Below are 19,788 nucleotides of genomic sequence, written 5' to 3' on the forward strand. Positions count from 1 at the left end.
TACACTGTATAGTAACAGATAATACACTGTATAGTAATAGATAATACACTGTACAGTAATAGATAATGTATAGTAACAGATAATACACTGTATAGTAATAGATAATACACTGTATAGTAACAGATAATACACTGTATAGTAATAGATAATACACTGTACAGTAACAGATAAAACTGTATAGTAACAGATAATACACTGTATAGTAACAGATAATGTACAGTAACAGATAATACACGGTATAGTAACAGATAATACACTGTATAGTAATAGATAATACACTGTATAGTAATAGATAATACACTGTACAGTAATAGATAATGTATAGTAACACATAATACACTGTATAGTAATAGACAATGTACAGTAACAGATAATACACTGTATAGTAATATATAATACACTGTACAGTAACAGATAATACACTGTATAGTAACAGATAATACACTGTATAGTAATAGATAATACACTGTATAGTAATAGATAATACACTGTATAGTTATAGACAATGTACAGTAACAGATAATACACTCTATAGTAATAGACAATGTACAGTAACAGATAATACACTGTATAGTAATAGCCAATGTACAGTAACAGATAATACACTGTATAGTAATATATAATACACTGTATAGTAACAGATAATACACTGTATAGTAACAGATAATACACTGTATTGTAATAGATAATACACTGTATAGTAATAGATAATACACTGTATAGTAATAGATAATACACTGTACAGTAACAGACAATACACTGCATAGTAATAGATAATAGACTGTATAGTAATAGACAATGAACAGTAACAGATAATACACTGTAGTAATAGATAATACACTGTATAGTAATAGATAATATACAGTAACAGATAATACACTGTATAGTAATAGATAATACACTGTACAGTAACAGATAATACACTGTAGAGTAACAGATAATACACTGTATAGTAACAGATAATACACGCTATAGTAATAGACAATTTACAGTAACAGATAATACACTGTATAGTAATATATAATACACTGTAGAGTAACAGATAATACACTGTATAGTAACAGATAATACACTGTATAGTAATAGATAATACACTGTATAGTAATAGATAATACACTGTATAGTAATTGATAATAAACTGTACAGTAACAGATAATAGTAATAGATAATACACTGTATAGTAACAGATAATACACTGTATAGTAATAGATAATACACTGTATAGTAATAGACAATGTACAGTAACAGATAATACACTGTGTAGTAATAGATAATACACTGTACAGTAATAGATAATGTACAGTAACAGATAATACACTGTATAGTAATAGATAATACACTGTATAGTAACAGATAATACACTGAACAGTAACAGATAATACACTGTATAGTAATAGATAATACACTGTATAGTAAAAGATAATACACTGTATAGTAATAGACAATCTACAGTAACAGATAATACACTGTATAGTAATAGACAATGTACAGTAACAGATAATACACTGTATAGTAATATATAATACACTGTAGAGTAACAGATAATACACTGTATAGTAACAGATAATACACTGAACAGTAACAGATAATACACTGTATAGTAATAGATAATACACTGTATAGTTATAGACAATGTACAGTAACAGATAATACACTCTATAGTAATAGACAATGTACAGTAACAGATAATACACTGTATAGTAATAGCCAATGTACAGTAACAGATAATACACTGTATAGTAATATATAATACACTGTATAGTAACAGAAAATACACTGTATAGTAACAGATAATACACTGTATTGTAATAGATAATACACTGTATAGTAATAGATAATACACTGTATAGTAATAGATAATACACTGTACAGTAACAGAAATACACTGCATAGTAATAGATAATACACTGTATAGTAATAGATAATACACTGCATAGTAATAGATAATACACTGTATAGTAATAGACAATGAACAGTAACAGATAATACACTGTAGTAATAGATAATACACTGTATAGTAATAGATAATATACAGTAACAGATAATACACTGTATAGTAATAGATAATACACTGTACAGTAACAGATAATACACTGTAGAGTAACAGATAATACACTGTATAGTAACAGATAATACACGCTATAGTAATAGACAATTTACAGTAACAGATAATACACTGTATAGTAATATATAATACACTGTAGAGTAACAGATAATACACTGTATAGTAACAGATAATACACTGTATAGTAATAGATAATACACTGTATAGTAATAGATAATACACTGTATAGTAATTGATAATAAACTGTACAGTAACAGATAATAGTAATAGATAATACACTGTATAGTAACAGATAATACACTGTATAGTAATAGACAATGTACAGTAACAGATAATACACTGTGTAGTAATAGATAATACACTGTAAATTAATAGATAATGTACAGTAACAGATAATACACTGTATAGTAATAGATAATACACTGTATAGTAACAGATAATACACTGAACAGTAACAGATAATACACTGTATAGTAATAGATAATACACTGTATAGTAAAAGATAATACACTGTATAGTAATAGACAATCTACAGTAACAGATAATACACTGTATAGTAATAGACAATGTACAGTAACAGATAATACACTGTATAGTAATATATAATACACTGTATAGTAACAGATAATACACGCTATAGTAATAGACAATCTACAGTAACAGATAATACACTGTATAGTAATATATAATACACTGTAGAGTAACAGATAATACACTGTATAGTAACAGATAATACACTGTATAGTAATAGATAATACACTGTATAGTAATAGATAATACACTGTATAGTAATAGATAATACACTGTACAGTAACAGATAATAGTAATAGATAATACACTGTATAGTAACAGATAATACACTGTATAGTAATAGATAATACACTGTATAGTAATAGACAATGTACAGTAACAGATAATACACTGTATAGTAATAGATAATACACTGTATAGTAACAGATAATACACTGAACAGTAACAGATAATACACTGTATAGTAATAGATAATACACTGTATAGTAAAAGATAATACACTGTATAGTAATAGACAATCTACAGTAACAGATAATACACTGTATAGTAATAGACAATGTACAGTAACAGATAATACACTGTATAGTAATATATAATACACTGTAGAGTAACAGATAATACACTGTATAGTAACAGATAATACACTGAACAGTAACAGATAATACACTGTACAGTAACAGATAATACACTGTATAGTAACAGATAATACACTGTATAGTAACAGATAATACACTGTATAGTAATACATAATACACTGTATAGTAATAGATAATGTATAGTAACAGATAATACACTGTATAGTAACAGATAATGTACAGTAACAGATAAAAAATTTAACATTTAAGTCATTAGCAGACGCTCTTATCCAGAGCGACTTACAAATTGGTGCATTCACCTTATAATATCCAGTGGAACAACCACTTTACAATAGTGCATCTGATAGATAATACACTGTATAGTAATAGATAATACACTGTATAGTAACAGATCATGTACATTAACAGATAATACACTGTATAGTAACAGATATAACACTGTATAGTAAAAGATAATACACTGTATAGTAATAGATAATACACTGTACAGTAATAGATAATGTATAGTAACAGATAATACACTGTATAGTAATAGATAATACACTGTATAGCAACAGATAATACACTGTATAGTAATAGATTATACACTGTATAGTAACAGATAATACACTGTGTAGTAATAGATAATACACGGTATAGTAACAGAAAATGTACAGTAACAGATAATACACTGTATAGTAATAGATAATACACTGTATAGTAACAGATAATACACTGTACAGTAACAGATATTACACTGTACAGTAACAGATAATACACTGTATAGTAATAGATAATACACTGTATAGTAACAGATCATACACTGTATAGTAACAGATAATACACTGTATAGTAACAGATAATACACTGTATAGTAAAATATAATACACTGTATAGTAATAGATAATACACTGTACTGTAATAGATAATGTATAGTAACAGATAATACACTGTATAGTAACAGATAATGTACAGTAACAGATAATACACTGTATAGTAATAGATAATACACTGTATCGTAACAGATAATACACTGTATAGTAATAGATAATACACTGTATAGTAACAGATAATACACTCTATAGTAATAGACAATGTACAGTAACAGATAATACACCGTATAGTAATATATAATACACTGTATAGTAATAGATAATACACTGTATAGTAACAGATAATACACTGTATAGTAATAGATAATACACTGTATAGTAATAGACAATGTACAGTAACAGATAATACACTGTGTAGTAATAGATAATACACTGTATAGTAACAGATAAATGTACAGTAACAGATAATACACTGTATAGTAATAGATAATACACTGTATAGTAACAGATAATACACTGTATAGTAACAGATAATACACTGTATAGTAACAAATAATACACTGTATAGTAATAGATAATACACTGTATAGTAATAGATAATGTATAGTAACAGATAATACACTGTACAGTAACAGATAATACACTGTATAGTAATAGATAATACACTGTATAGTAATAGATAATACACTGTATAGTAACAGATAATACACTGTATAGTAACAGATAATACACTGTATAGTAACAGATAATACACTGTATAGTAATAGATAATACACTGTACAGTAATAGATAATGTATAGTAACAGATAATACACTGTATAGTAATAGATAATACACTGTATAGTAACAGATAATACACTGTATAGTAATAGATAATACACTGTATAGTAACAGATAATACACTGTATAGTAATAGATAATACACTGTACAGTAATAGATAATGTATAGTAACAGATAATACACTGTATAGTAACAGATAATGTACAGTAACAGATAATACACGGTATAGTAACAGATAATACACTGTATAGTAACAGATAATACACTGTATAGTAATAGATAATACACTGTATAGTAACAGATAATAAACTCTATAGTAATAGACAATGTACAGTAACAGATAATACACCGTATAGTAATATATAATACACTGTATATTAATAGATAATACACTGTATAGTAACAGATAATACACTGTATAGTAATAGATAATACACTGTATAGTAATAGACAATGTACAGTAACAGATAATACACTGTGTAGTAATAGATAATACACTGTATAGTAACAGATAATGTACAGTAACAGATAATACACTGTATAGTAATAGATAATACACTGTATAGTAACAGATAATACACTGTATAGTAACAGATAATACACTGTATAGTAACAGATAATACACTGTATAGTAACAAATAATACACTGTATAGTAATAGATAATACACTGTATAGTAATAGATAATGTATAGTAACAGATAATACACTGTACAGTAACAGATAATACACTGTATAGTAATAGATAATACACTGTATAGTAATAGATAATACACTGTATAGTAACAGATAATACACTGTATAGTAACCGATAATACACTGTATAGTAACAGATAAAACACTGTATAGTAACAGATAATACACTGTATAGTAACAGATAATACACTGTATAGTAACAGATAATACACTGTATAGTAACAGATAATACACTGTATAGTAATAGATAATACACTGTACAGTAATAGATAATGTATAGTAACAGATAATACACTGTATAGTAATAGATAATACACTGTATAGTAACAGATAATACACTGTATAGTAATAGATAATACACTGTACAGTAATAGATAATGTATAGTAACAGATAATACACTGTATAGTAACAGATAATGTACAGTAACAGATAATACACGGTATAGTAACAGATAATACACTGTATAGTAATAGATAATACACTGTATAGTAATAGATAATACACTGTACAGTAATAGATAATGTATAGTAACACATAATACACTGTATAGTAATAGACAATGTACAGTAACAGATAATACACTGTATAGTAATATATAATACACTGTACAGTAACAGATAATACACTGTATAGTAACAGATAATACACTGTATAGTAATAGATAATACACTGTATAGTAATAGATAATACACTGTATAGTTATAGACAATGTACAGTAACAGATAATACACTCTATAGTAATAGACAATGTACAGTAACAGATAATACACTGTATAGTAATAGCCAATGTACAGTAACAGATAATACACTGTATAGTAATATATAATACACTGTATAGTAACAGAAAATACACTGTATAGTAACAGATAATACACTGTATTGTAATAGATAATACCTGTATAGTAATAGATAATACACTGTATAGTAATAGATAATACACTGTACAGTAACAGACAATACACTGCATATTAGATATAGACTGTATAGTAATAGATAATACACTGCATAGTAATAGATAATACACTGTATAGTAATAGACAATGAACAGTAACAGATAATACACTGTAGTAATAGATAATACACTGTATAGTAATAGATAATATACAGTAACAGATAATACACTGTATAGTAATAGATAATACACTGTACAGTAACAGATAATACACTGTAGAGTAACAGATAATACACTGTATAGTAACAGATAATACACGCTATAGTAATAGACAATTTACAGTAACAGATAATACACTGTATAGTAATATATAATACACTGTAGAGTAACAGATAATACACTGTATAGTAACAGATAATACACTGTATAGTAATAGATAATACACTGTATAGTAATAGATAATACACTGTATAGTAATTGATAATAAACTGTACAGTAACAGATAATAGTAATAGATAATACACTGTATAGTAACAGATAATACACTGTATAGTAATAGATAATACACTGTATAGTAATAGACAATGTACAGTAACAGATAATACACTGTGTAGTAATAGATAATACACTGTATAGTAATAGATAATGTACAGTAACAGATAATACACTGTATAGTAATAGATAATACACTGTATAGTAACAGATAATACACTGAACAGTAACAGATAATACACTGTATAGTAATAGATAATACACTGTATAGTAAAAGATAATACACTGTATAGTAATAGACAATCTACAGTAACAGATAATACACTGTATAGTAATAGACAATGTACAGTAACAGATAATACACTGTATAGTAATATATAATACACTGTATAGTAACAGATAATACACGCTATAGTAATAGACAATCTACAGTAACAGATAATACACTGTATAGTAATATATAATACACTGTAGAGTAACAGATAATACACTGTATAGTAACAGATAATACACTGTATAGTAATAGATAATACACTGTATAGTAATAGATAATACACTGTATAGTAATAGATAATACACTGTACAGTAACAGATAATAGTAATAGATAATACACTGTATAGTAACAGATAATACACTGTATAGTAATAGATAATACACTGTATAGTAATAGACAATGTACAGTAACAGATAATACACTGTATAGTAATAGATAATACACTGTATAGTAACAGATAATACACTGAACAGTAACAGATAATACACTGTATAGTAATAGATAATACACTGTATAGTAAAAGATAATACACTGTATAGTAATAGACAATCTACAGTAACAGATAATACACTGTATAGTAATAGACAATGTACAGTAACAGATAATACACTGTATAGTAATATATAATACACTGTAGAGTAACAGATAATACACTGTATAGTAACAGATAATACACTGAACAGTAACAGATAATACACTGTACAGTAACAGATAATACACTGTATAGTAACAGATAATACACTGTATAGTAACAGATAATACACTGTATAGTAATACATAATACACTGTATAGTAATAGATAATGTATAGTAACAGATAATACACTGTATAGTAACAGATAATGTACAGTAACAGATAACATTTAACATTTAACATTTAAGTCATTTAGCAGACGCTCTTATCCAGAGCGACTTACAAATTGGTGCATTCACCTTATAATATCCAGTGGAACAACCACTTTACAATAGTGCATCTGATAGATAATACACTGTATAGTAATAGATAATACACTGTATAGTAACAGATCATGTACATTAACAGATAATACACTGTATAGTAACAGATATAACACTGTATAGTAAAAGATAATACACTGTATAGTAATAGATAATACACTGTACAGTAATAGATAATGTATAGTAACAGATAATACACTGTATAGTAATAGATAATACACTGTATAGCAACAGATAATACACTGTATAGTAATAGATTATACACTGTATAGTAACAGATAATACACTGTGTAGTAATAGATAATACACGGTATAGTAACAGAAAATGTACAGTAACAGATAATACACTGTATAGTAATAGATAATACACTGTATAGTAACAGATAATACACTGTACAGTAACAGATATTACACTGTACAGTAACAGATAATACACTGTATAGTAATAGATAATACACTGTATAGTAACAGATCATACACTGTATAGTAACAGATAATACACTGTATAGTAACAGATAATACACTGTATAGTAATAGATAATACACTGTATAGTAACAGATAATACACTGCATAGTAACAGATAATACACTGTATAGTAATAGATAATACACTGTATAGTAACAAATAATACACTGTATAGTAATAGATAATACACTGTTTAGTAATAGATAATGTATAGTAACAGATAATACACTGTACAGTAACAGATAATACACTGTATAGTAATAGATAATACACTGTATAGTAACAGATAATACACTGTATAGTAACAGATAATACACTGTATAGTAACAGATAATACACCGTATAGTAATAGATAATACACTGTATAGTAACAGATAATACCCTGTATAGTAATAGATAATGTATAGTAACAGATAATACACTGTATAGTAATATATAATACACTGTATAGTAACAGATAATACACTGTATAGTAATAGATAATACACTGTATAATAACAGATAATACACTGTATAGTAATAGATATTACACTGTATAGTAATAGATAATGTATAGTAACAGATAATACACTGTATAGTAACAGATAATACACTGTATAGTAATAGATAATACACTGTACAGTAATAGATCATGTATAGTAACAGATAATACACTGTATAGTAATATATAATACACTGTATAGTAACAGATAATACACTGTATAGTAACAGATAATACACTGTATAGTAATAGATAATACACTGTATAGTAACAGATAATACACTGTATAGTAACAGATAATACACTGTATAGTAATAGATAATACACTGTACAGTAATAGATAATGTATAGTAACATATAATACACTGTATAGTAATAGATAATGATACAAATGATTACATCACTTTTTCCAAACCACTGCTTAGCCCAACATCAGCGGGAACCCCCAAGGGTGGTATTGGGAGGGGTGTAAGGGGACATGAATACACTCACCACTTCCTCTACGGTAGCAGGGCCCCTGGAGCGCAGTCTCAGAGTCCCTCTCCCTGTCCCCATCTTATTGTCACTGTCCGGCTTGGCTCCCTTCGACCTCGGCTCCAGCATCTCTGTTCAGCACCATAAATACACTTCACGTAAACGGTTCAGAGATAATGCTTTCAAATGTGGCTAATGCGTCTCTGACATACAAATGTGTTTTTACAAGTGGGCTGGTATATATATGTGACAAAGCATCTAGAATTACATCAAGCTCTGTGTGATAACTACAGGTAGTCTCGACTACAATCACGTCAAGCTCTGTGTGATAACTACAGGTAGTCTGGACTACAATCACGTCAAGCTCTGTGTGATAACTACAGGTAATCTGGACTACAATCACGTCAAGCTCTGTGTGATAACTACAGGTAGTCTGGACTACAATCACGTCAAGCTCTGTGTGATAACTACAGGTAGTCTGGACTACAATCACGTCAAGCTCTGTGTGATAACTACAGGTAGTCTGGACTACAATCACGTCAAGCTCTGTGTGATAACTACAGGTAGTCTGGACTACAATCACGTCAAGCTCTGTGTGATAACTACAGGTAGTCTGGACTACAATTACGTCAAGCTCTGTGTGATAACTACAGGTAGTCTGGACTACAATCACGTCAAGCTCTGTGTGATAACTACAGGTAGTCTGGACTACAATTACGTCAAGCTCTGTGTGATAACTACAGGTAGTCTGGACTACAATCACGTCAAGCTCTGTGTGATAACTACAGGTAGTCTGGACTACAATCACGTCAAGCTCTGTGTGATAACTACAGGTAGTCTGGACTACAATCACGTCAAGCTCTGTGTGATAACTACAGGTAGTCTGGACTACAATCACGTCAAGCTCTGTGTGATAACTACAGGTAGTCTGGACTACAATCACGTCAAGCTCTGTGTGATAACTACAGGTAGTCTGGACTACAATCACGTCAAGCTCTGTGTGATAACTACAGGTAGTCTGGACTACAATCACGTCAAGCTCTGTGTGATAACTACAGGTAGTCTGGACTACAATCACGTCAAGCTCTGTGTGATAACTACAGGTAGTCTGGACTACAATTACGTCAAGCTCTGTGTGATAACTACAGGTAGTCTGGACTACAATCACGTCAAGCTCTGTGTGATAACTACAGGTAGTCTGGACTACAATCACGTCAAGCTCTGTGTGATAACTACAGGTAGTCTGGACTACAATCACGTCAAGCTCTGTGTGATAACTACAGGTAGTCTGGACTACAATCACGTCAAGCTCTGTGTGATAACTACAGGTAGTCTGGACTACAATCACGTCAAGCTCTGTGTGATAACTACAGGTAGTCTGGACTACAATCACGTCAAGCTCTGTGTGATAACTACAGGTAGTCTGGACTACAATCACGTCAAGTTCTGTGTGATAACTACAGGTAGTCTGGACTACAATCACGTCAAACTCTGTGTGATAACTACAGGTAGTCTGGACTACAATCACGTCAAACTCTGTGTGATAACTACAGGTAGTCTGGACTACAATCAGTTGTGTTAGTGCTGGGCCTGCACACCCTACAGCTCCCTACAGAGTTGGAGACCTCTACCCTTGTCCCATACCCTCACAGAAGACCTTGGTCTCTACAAAATGTTAAATCCTACACTAGTCCCCAGCTGTCCACTCACCGAAGGCCTTCATGGGCTCCACCAGTTTGAGGGTGAACTTCTGCTGCTTAGGTAGTTCCTTCAGCATGCGAGCCACCTCGTAGTGACGGGATCCCACAATGTTCTTCCCGTTGATGCATTCTATGTGATCTCCTACAGAGATCACCTTCACCTTGTCCGCCACACTGCCCTCCTTGATACGCTGTTGGGGGACCGGGGGAGAGAGAGAGAGAGAGAGAGAGACACATCTAAAAACAAGTGACCCTAAGACATTTTATCACACAGCCCTTCAATGTCAAGAGATGAAACAAGAGAAGAGTCCCCCTCAGCCAGCTGGTTCTGAGGCTCAGTTCACTAACCCAAACCAACCCCATAGAGCCTCAGGACAGCACTCAGAACATCTGGCCCAACCAAATCATCACAAAGCAAAAATAAAAATATATAAATCTATTGGAAAGACACCACAAAAAATCTAAGTAAACTTCAATGCTATTTGTCTCTAAACAGACAGTACATGTTAGCAGACCATCTGAGCACTGTGACTGATAGAAAACTGAGGAAAACACTGACTAGGTACAGACTCAGTGAGCACAGTCTGGCTATAGAGACCGGTCGTCACAGGCAAACCTGGCTGCCCAGAGAGGACAGTCTGGCTATAGAGACCGGTCGTCACAGACAAACCTGGCTGCCCAGAGAGGACAGTCTGGCTATAGAGACCAGTCGTCACAGACAAACCTGGCTGCCCAGTGAGGACAGTCTGGCTATAGAGACCGGTCATCACAGATAAACCTGGCTGCCCAGAGAGGACAGTCTGGCTATAGAGACCGGTCATCACAGATAAACCTGGCTGCCCAGAGAGGACAGTCTGGCTATAGAGACCGGTCGTCACAGACAAACCTGGCTGCCCAGAGAGGACAGTCTGGCTATAGAGACAGGTCGTCACAGACAAACCTGGCTGCCCAGAGAGGACAGGCTGGCTGCCCAGAGAGGACAGTCTGGCTGCCCAGAGAAGACAGTCTGGCTATAGAGACCGGTCGTCACAGACAAACCTGGCTGCCCAGAGAGGACAGTCTGGCTATAGAGACCGGTCATCACAGACATACCTGGCTGCACAGAGAGGAAAACCTGGCTATAGAGACCGGTCATCACAGACAAACCTGGCTGCCCAGAGAGGACAGTCTGGCTGCCCAGAGAGGACAGTCTGGCTGCCCAGAGAGGACAGGCTGCATTTCCTATTACACTGTGACAAATACTCAGACCTAAGAGAATATTTCTTTCCCAAAATTATAATTCATTACAAAGAATTTGAAACTATAAAAGATGAAGAAAAAATCTCATATTTATTTGGGTGAAAATGTGTTTTGGCAGCCAAATACAGTGAGGGAAAAAAGTATTTGATCCCCTGCTGATTTTGTACGTTTGCCCACTTACAAAGAAATGATCAGTCTATAATTTTAATGGTAGGTTTATTTGAACAATGAGAGACAGAATAACAACAAAAAAATACAGAAAAATTTTATAAAATGATTTGCATTTTAATGAGGGAAATAAGTGTTTGACCCCTCTGCAAAACATGACTTAGTACTTGGTGGCAAAACCCTTGTTGACAATAACAGAGGTCAGACGTTTCTTGTAGTTGGCCACCAGGTTTGCACACATCTCAGGAGGGATTTTGTCCCACTCCTCGTTGCAGATCTTCTCCAAATCATTAAGGTTGAGGCTGACATTTGGCAACTCGAACCTTCAGCTCCCTCCACAGATTTTCTATGGGATTAAGGTCTGGAGACTGGCTAGGCCACTCCAGGACCTTAATGTGCTTCTTCTTGAGCTACTCCTTTGTTGCCTTGGCCGTGTGTTTTGGGTCATTGTCATGCTGGAATACCCATCCACGACCCATTTTCAATGCCCTGGCTGAGGGAAGGAGGTTCTCACCCAGGATTTGACAGTACATGGCCCTGTCAAATGATGCGGTGAAGTTGTCCTGTCCCCTTAGCAGAAAAACACCCCCAAAGCATAATGTTTCCACCTCCATGTTTGACGGTGGAGATGGTGTTCTTGGGGTCATAGGCAGCATTCCTCCTCCTCCAAACACGGCGAGTTGAGTTGATGCCAAAGAGCTCCATTTTGCTCTAATCTGACCACAACACTTTCACCAGTTGTCCTCTGAATCATTCAGATGTTCATTGGCAGACTTCAGACGGGCATGTATATGTATTCTTGAGCAGGGGGACCTTGCGGGCGCTGCAGGATTTCAGTCCTTCACGGCGTAGTGTGGTACCAATTGTTTTCTTGGTGACTATGGTCCTAGCTGCATTGAGATCATTGACAAGATCCTCCCGTGTAGTTCTGGGCTGATTCTTCACCGTTCTCATGATCATTGCAACTCCACGAGGTGAGATCTTGCATGGAGCCCCAGGCCGAGGGATATTGACAGTTATTTTGTGTTTCTTCCGTTTGCGAATTATCGCACCAACTGTTGTCACCTTCTCACCAAGCTGCTTGGCGATGGTCTTGTAGCCCATTCCAGCCTTGTGTAGGTCTACAATCTTGACCCTGACATCCTTGGAGAGCTCTTTGGTCTTGGCCATGGTGGAGAGTTTGGAATCTGATTGATTGATTGCTTCTGTGGACAGGTGTCTTTTATACAGGTAACAAGCTGAGATTAGGAGCACTCCCTTTAAGAGTGTGCTCCTAATCTCAGCTCGTTACCTGTATAAAAGACACCTGGGAGCCAGAAATCTTTCTGATTGAGAGGGGGTCAAATACTTATTTCCCTCATTAAAATGCAAATCAATTTATAACATTTTTGACATGCGTTTTTCTGGATATTTTTGTTGTTATTCTGTCTCTCACTGTTCAAATAAACCTACCATTAAAATTACATACTGATCCTTTCTTTATCAGTGGGCAAACATACAAAATCAGCAGGGGATCAAATACTTTTTTCCCCCACTGTATATGTCCTCCTGCCACAACCTGAGGGACAGCCACTGAAAAGTATAATGTCATGTTTTTTTGTTTGTGTTGTCTTTCATACCACATCATGTGTCTTCTCAGTCATGTTGAGACTGGTCTACTACTATTGATTTAATGTATGTATCATTCTCATTAATATTGTTGTCATGGTAATCCCATTTCCAATACTACTATTATTATTGTTGTTGGTCCCACCATTTTTGTTAAATGTATACTTTGACAATGTAAGTCATTTAACTTGCCATGTCAATAAAGTCTATTGAATTGAGAGAGGGGAGAGATAGAGAAAGAGAGTGAGACAGAGGGATAAAGAGAGATGGAGAGAGAGAGACAGAGGAAGAGATGGAGAGAGAGACAGTGGAAGAGAGACAGACAGACAGACAGACAGACAGACAGACAGACAGACAGACAGACAGACAGACAGGCAGAGAGAGAGACAGAGACAGAGAGAGACAGAGAGAGAGAGAGAGAGAGAGAGAGAGAGAGAGAGAGAGAGAGAGGAGCTAAATGTTGACATTATCCCTGTAGCTCCCTCCAGTAACCACGAGCGCAACCGTTCCTTGATTTTAACTGGTGGCTTTATTCTGTAGTTTTAGTCAAAATTATCACCTTCTGTGAGAACTATAAAGTAAATGAAAATACAGTTAAGCACACTCTTACAACCTTCTTGTCTTATGAGTGACTTATTAGCTTGGTATAACTCTGAAGTGCTTACATACATACACAGTTTAGCTGGAGCTATAAAAGTATCAGATTAAACACATGAATAAAGGAAAAATACCTCATTGGCTGCTTATTACAGAAGGGAGGAAATCAAACTTCACACTTATTATTCCTGGCATGAATTCACACTTCACCCTTAATTATTATAACGTTACCATCCTAACATACACACTTCACCCTTAATTATTATAACGTTACCATCCTAACATACACACTTCACCATTAATTATTATAACGTTACCATCCTAACATACACACTTCACCCTTAATTATTATAACGTTACCATCCTAACATACACACTTCACCCTTAATTATTATAACGTTACCATCCTAACATACACGCTACACCCTTAATTATTATAACGTTACCATCCTAACATACACGCTACACCCTTAATTATTATAACGTTACCATCCTAACATACACACTTCACCCTTAATTATTATAACGTTACCATCCTAACATACACACTTCAACTTTTACGAACTACACCCGAAGACATGAAAACTAAACTAACACAGCGCAGTTTGTCCTTCACTCCAAAAGGTGTTACTACGATAATGATCCCCGTTACAACAGTTCTCAGCCACGTAGTTCCGCTTGTCTTATCATTTCTCCCGCATAACGAACACGTAAACAATTCAAACATACGACATAGATTTACAGGTTAATTGTCAGTTACAATCACAACTTTTTGCCTTCTTTAATTTCAGACAAAAACGACTTCTTAAATATGTTTTAAGTTCAATCTACAATCAGTTACAACAAATGAATGATGCTACAGTGCGTTGTGTGATTTATCCTTTACAGGTGATCCCGAAAAAAGATGAGTAAAAAAAAAAACTGTCTACAAGAAACGTCCTATAAAGGACAAGTTGAAAGGGCTTCTCTTTGATAATTAGAGGCTTCATAGAGTTTAAATAAAGAACAGATATTTGCAATGCAGATTTATCTCCTAATTTTAGGAGCATCTGTTCTGTGCTGGATGGGTTTTGGTTGTTGTGTGAATATGAATTATCCATCTAATACAGGCTGATTCTACAAAATGGAATTAAGAAATATATTAATATACGGATGAGCAATATCAGAGTGGCGTTGACTAAAATACAGTAGAATAGAATACAGTATATACATATGAGATGAGTAAAGCAGTATGTAAACATTATTAAAGCGGCCAGTGATTCCATGTCTATGTATATAGGGCAGCAGCCTCTAAGGTGCAGGGTTGAGTAACTGGATGGAGGCCGGCTAGTGATGGCTATTTAACAGTCTGATGGCCTTGAGATAGAAGCTTTTTTCAGTTTCTCGGTCCCAACTCGGGGTGAACAGGCAGTGGCTCGGGTGGTTGATGTCCTTGATTATCTTTTCAGCCTTCCTGTGACATCGGGTGCTGTAGGTGTCCTGGATTGTAGGCAGTTTGTCCCCGGTGATGCGTTGGGCAGACCTCACCACCCTCTGGAGAGCCCTGTGGTTTGCGAGCGGTGCAGTTTCCGTACCAGGCGGTGATACAGCACGACAGGATGCTCTCGATGATGCATCTGTAAAAGTTTGTGAGGGTCTTAAGTGTCCATGCCAAATTTCTTCAGTCTTCTGAGGTTGAAGAGGCGCTGTTGCGCCTTCTTCACCAAACTGTCTGTGTGGGTGGACCATTTCAGTTTGTCCGTGATGTGTACGCCGAGGAACTTAAAACCTTCCACCTTCTCCACTACTGTCCCGTCGATGTGGATAGAGGGGTGCTCCCTCTGCTGTTTCCTGAAGTCCACGATCAGCTCCTTCATTTTGTTGATGTTGAGTGAGAGGTTGTTTTCCTGGCACCAGTCCGCAAGGGCCCTCACCTCCTCCCTGAAGGCCGTCTCGTCATTGTTGGTAATCAAGCCCACTACTGTTGTGTCGTCTGCAAACTTAATGATTGAGTTGGAGGCGTGCGTGGCCAGGCAGTCATGGATGAACAAGAGTACAGGAGAGGGCTGAGCACGCACCCTTGTGGGGCCCCTGTGTTGAGGATCAGCGAAGTGGAGGTGTTGTTTCCTACCTTCACCACCTGGGGGCAGCCGTCAGGAAGTCCAGGACCCAGTTGCACAGGGCGGGGTTCAGACCCAGGGCCTCCAGCTTAATGACGAGTTTGGAGGGTACTATGGTGTTGAATGCTGAGCTGTAGTCAATGAACAGCACATTTACATTTACATTTACATTTAAGTCATTTAGCTGACGCTCTTATCCAGAGCGACTTACAAATTGGTGCATTCACCTTATAATATCCAGTGGAACAACCACTTTACAATAGTGAATCTAAATATTTTAAGGGGGGGTTAGAAGGATTACTTTATCCTATCCCAGGTATTCCTTAAAGAGGTGGGTTTTCAGGTGTCTCCGGAAGGTGGTGATTGACTCCGCTGTCCTGGCGTCGTGAGGGAGCTTGTTCCACCATTGGGGTGCCAGAGCAGCGAACAGTTTTGACTGGGCTGAGCGGGAACTGTGCTTCCTCAGAGGTAGGGAGGCGAGCAGGCCAGAGGTGCATTCTTACATAGGTATTCCTCTTGTCCAGATGGGATAGGGCAGTGTGCAGAGTGATGGCGATTGCATCATCAGTGGACCTATTGGGGCGGTAAGCAAATTGAAGTGGGTCTAGGGTGTCAGGTAAGGTGGAGGTGATATGATCCTTGACTAGTCTCTCAAAGCACTTCATGATGACAGAAGTGAGTGCTACGGGGCGATAGTCATTTAGCTCAGTTACCTTAGCTTTCTTGAGTACAGGAACAATGGTGGCCATCTTGAAGCGAGTGGGGACAACAGACTGGGATAGGGAGAGATTGAATATGTCCGTAAACACACCAGCCAGCTGGTCTGCGCATGCTCTGAGGACGCGGCTAGGGATGACGTCTGGGCTGGCAACCTTGCGAGGGTTAACACGTTTAAATATCTTGATCACGTCGGCCACGGAGGAGGAGAGCCCACAGTCCTTGGTAGCGGGCCCCGCGACGTGGCTGGTTTTCTTTTTGTAATCCATGATTGTCTGTAGACCCTGCCACTTACGTCTCGTGTCTGAGCCGTTGAATTGTGAGAGGGAGTTTCACACTCAGTAAACCCTCATCATCGACCAGCTCCCTGCATACCACTTCACAATATCCACTATTACTATGGGCCCTGGTCAAATGTAGGGCCCTACATAGGGAATAGCCCTGGTGAAATGTAAGGCCCCATTATAAGGAATAGCCCTGGTGAAATGTAGTGCCCTACATAGGGAATAGCCCTGGTGAAATGTAGGGCCCTACATAAGGAATAGCCCTGGTGAAATGTAGGGCCCTACATAAGGAATAGCCCTGGTGAAATGTAGGGCCCTACATAAGGAATATCCCTGGTGAAATGTAGGGCCCTACATAAGGAATAGCCCTGGTCTAATGTAGTACCATATATAGGGAATAGCCCTGGTCTAATGTAGTGCCATACATAGGGAATAGGGTGTCATTTGGGACTCAGCCATTGTCCCTAAGCAGGTTTGTGTCCCCTGGGGTGTCTGTCTGATGTGGGGTGTCTGTCTGATGTGGGGTGTCTGTCTGATCTGGGGAGTCTGTCTGATCTGGGGAGTCTGTCTGATCTGGGGTGTCTGTCTGATCTGGGGTGTCTGTCTGATGTTGGGGTGTCTGTCTGATGTGGGGTGTCTGTCTGATCTAGGGTGTCTGTCTGATCTGGGGTGTCTGTCTGATGTGGGGTGTCTGTCTGATGTTGGGGTGTCTGTCTGATGTTGGGGTGTCTGTCTGATGTGGGGTGTCTGTCTGATCTGGGGTGTCATTCTGATGTGGGGTGTCTGTCTGATCTGGGGTGTCTGTCTGATGTGAGGTGTCTGTCTAATGTTGGGGTGTCTGTCTGATGTTGGGGTGTCTGTCTGATGTGGGGGTGTCTGTCTTATCTGTCCAATGTAAACGCTGATTAATCAAAACCCTTATCAAGCACAAAGTAAATAACTGGTGTGTAATGCGCTGAAGATGCCATGATGACATGACGCTTCACGAACACAAGGTGGCGTCTTGGAGCAATCGGTTTCACTCTCTCTATGCAAGACATTGGTGGAAAACTCTGACCTTAAGGAGAACTAAACTTGCATCTCTTCAATAATCATTAATCATTTCTCAACCAAGAATTTTGCTCGGACTGTCTGGGAGTGGTCTGAGTGGGGGAGGGAACCTAGCTGTTATTGGTAGAGAGGGTCTGAGTGGGGAGGGAACCTAGCTGTTATTGGTAGAGAGGGTCTGAGTGGGGGAGGGAACCTAGCTGTTATTGGTAGAGAGGGTCTGAGTGGGGAGGGAACCTAGCTGTTATTGGTAGAGAGGGTCTGAGTGGGGAGGGAACCTAGCTGTTATTGGTAGAGAGGGTCTGAGTGGGGAGGGAACCTAGCTGTTATTGGTAGAGAGGGTCTGAGTGGGGAGGGAACCTAGCTGTTATTGGTAGAGAGGTTCTGAGTGGGGAGGGAACCTAGCTGTTATTGGTAGAGAGGTTCTGAGTGGGGAAGGAACCTAGCTGTTATTGGTAGAGAGGTTCTGAGAGGGGAGGGAACCTAACTGTTATTGGCAGAGAGGTTCTGAGTGGGGAGGGAACATAGCTGTTATTGGCAGAGAGGTTCTGAGTGGGGAAGGGAACCTAGCTGTTATTGGTAGAGAGGTTCTGAGTGGGAAGGGAACATAGCTGTTATTGGCAGAGAGGTTCTGAGTGGGACAATTTCCCAGTATTATTTCAACCTCATAGTGTGGAAATATACAGTATATAAAATACAGGAAAATCATGTTTTTGTCACGCCCTGATCTGTTTCACCTGTCTTTGTGATTGTCTCCACTCACCTCCAGGTGTCACCCGTTTTCCCCATTATTCCCAGGGTATTTAGTCCTGT

The 19,788-nt window shown here is 36.4% G+C and overlaps 1 pseudogene; it reads right to left on the minus strand.

Moving 5' to 3' along the window:
- LOC106569591 (PDZ domain-containing protein GIPC1-like) overlaps window positions 1–19,788 on the minus strand; it is a 120,169-nt pseudogene that overhangs the window by 70,460 nt on the left and 29,921 nt on the right.

This window comes from Salmo salar, chromosome ssa14 (genome assembly GCF_905237065.1).
Source record: "Salmo salar chromosome ssa14, Ssal_v3.1, whole genome shotgun sequence".
In the NCBI taxonomy this organism is placed as follows: Eukaryota; Metazoa; Chordata; class Actinopteri; order Salmoniformes; family Salmonidae; genus Salmo; species Salmo salar.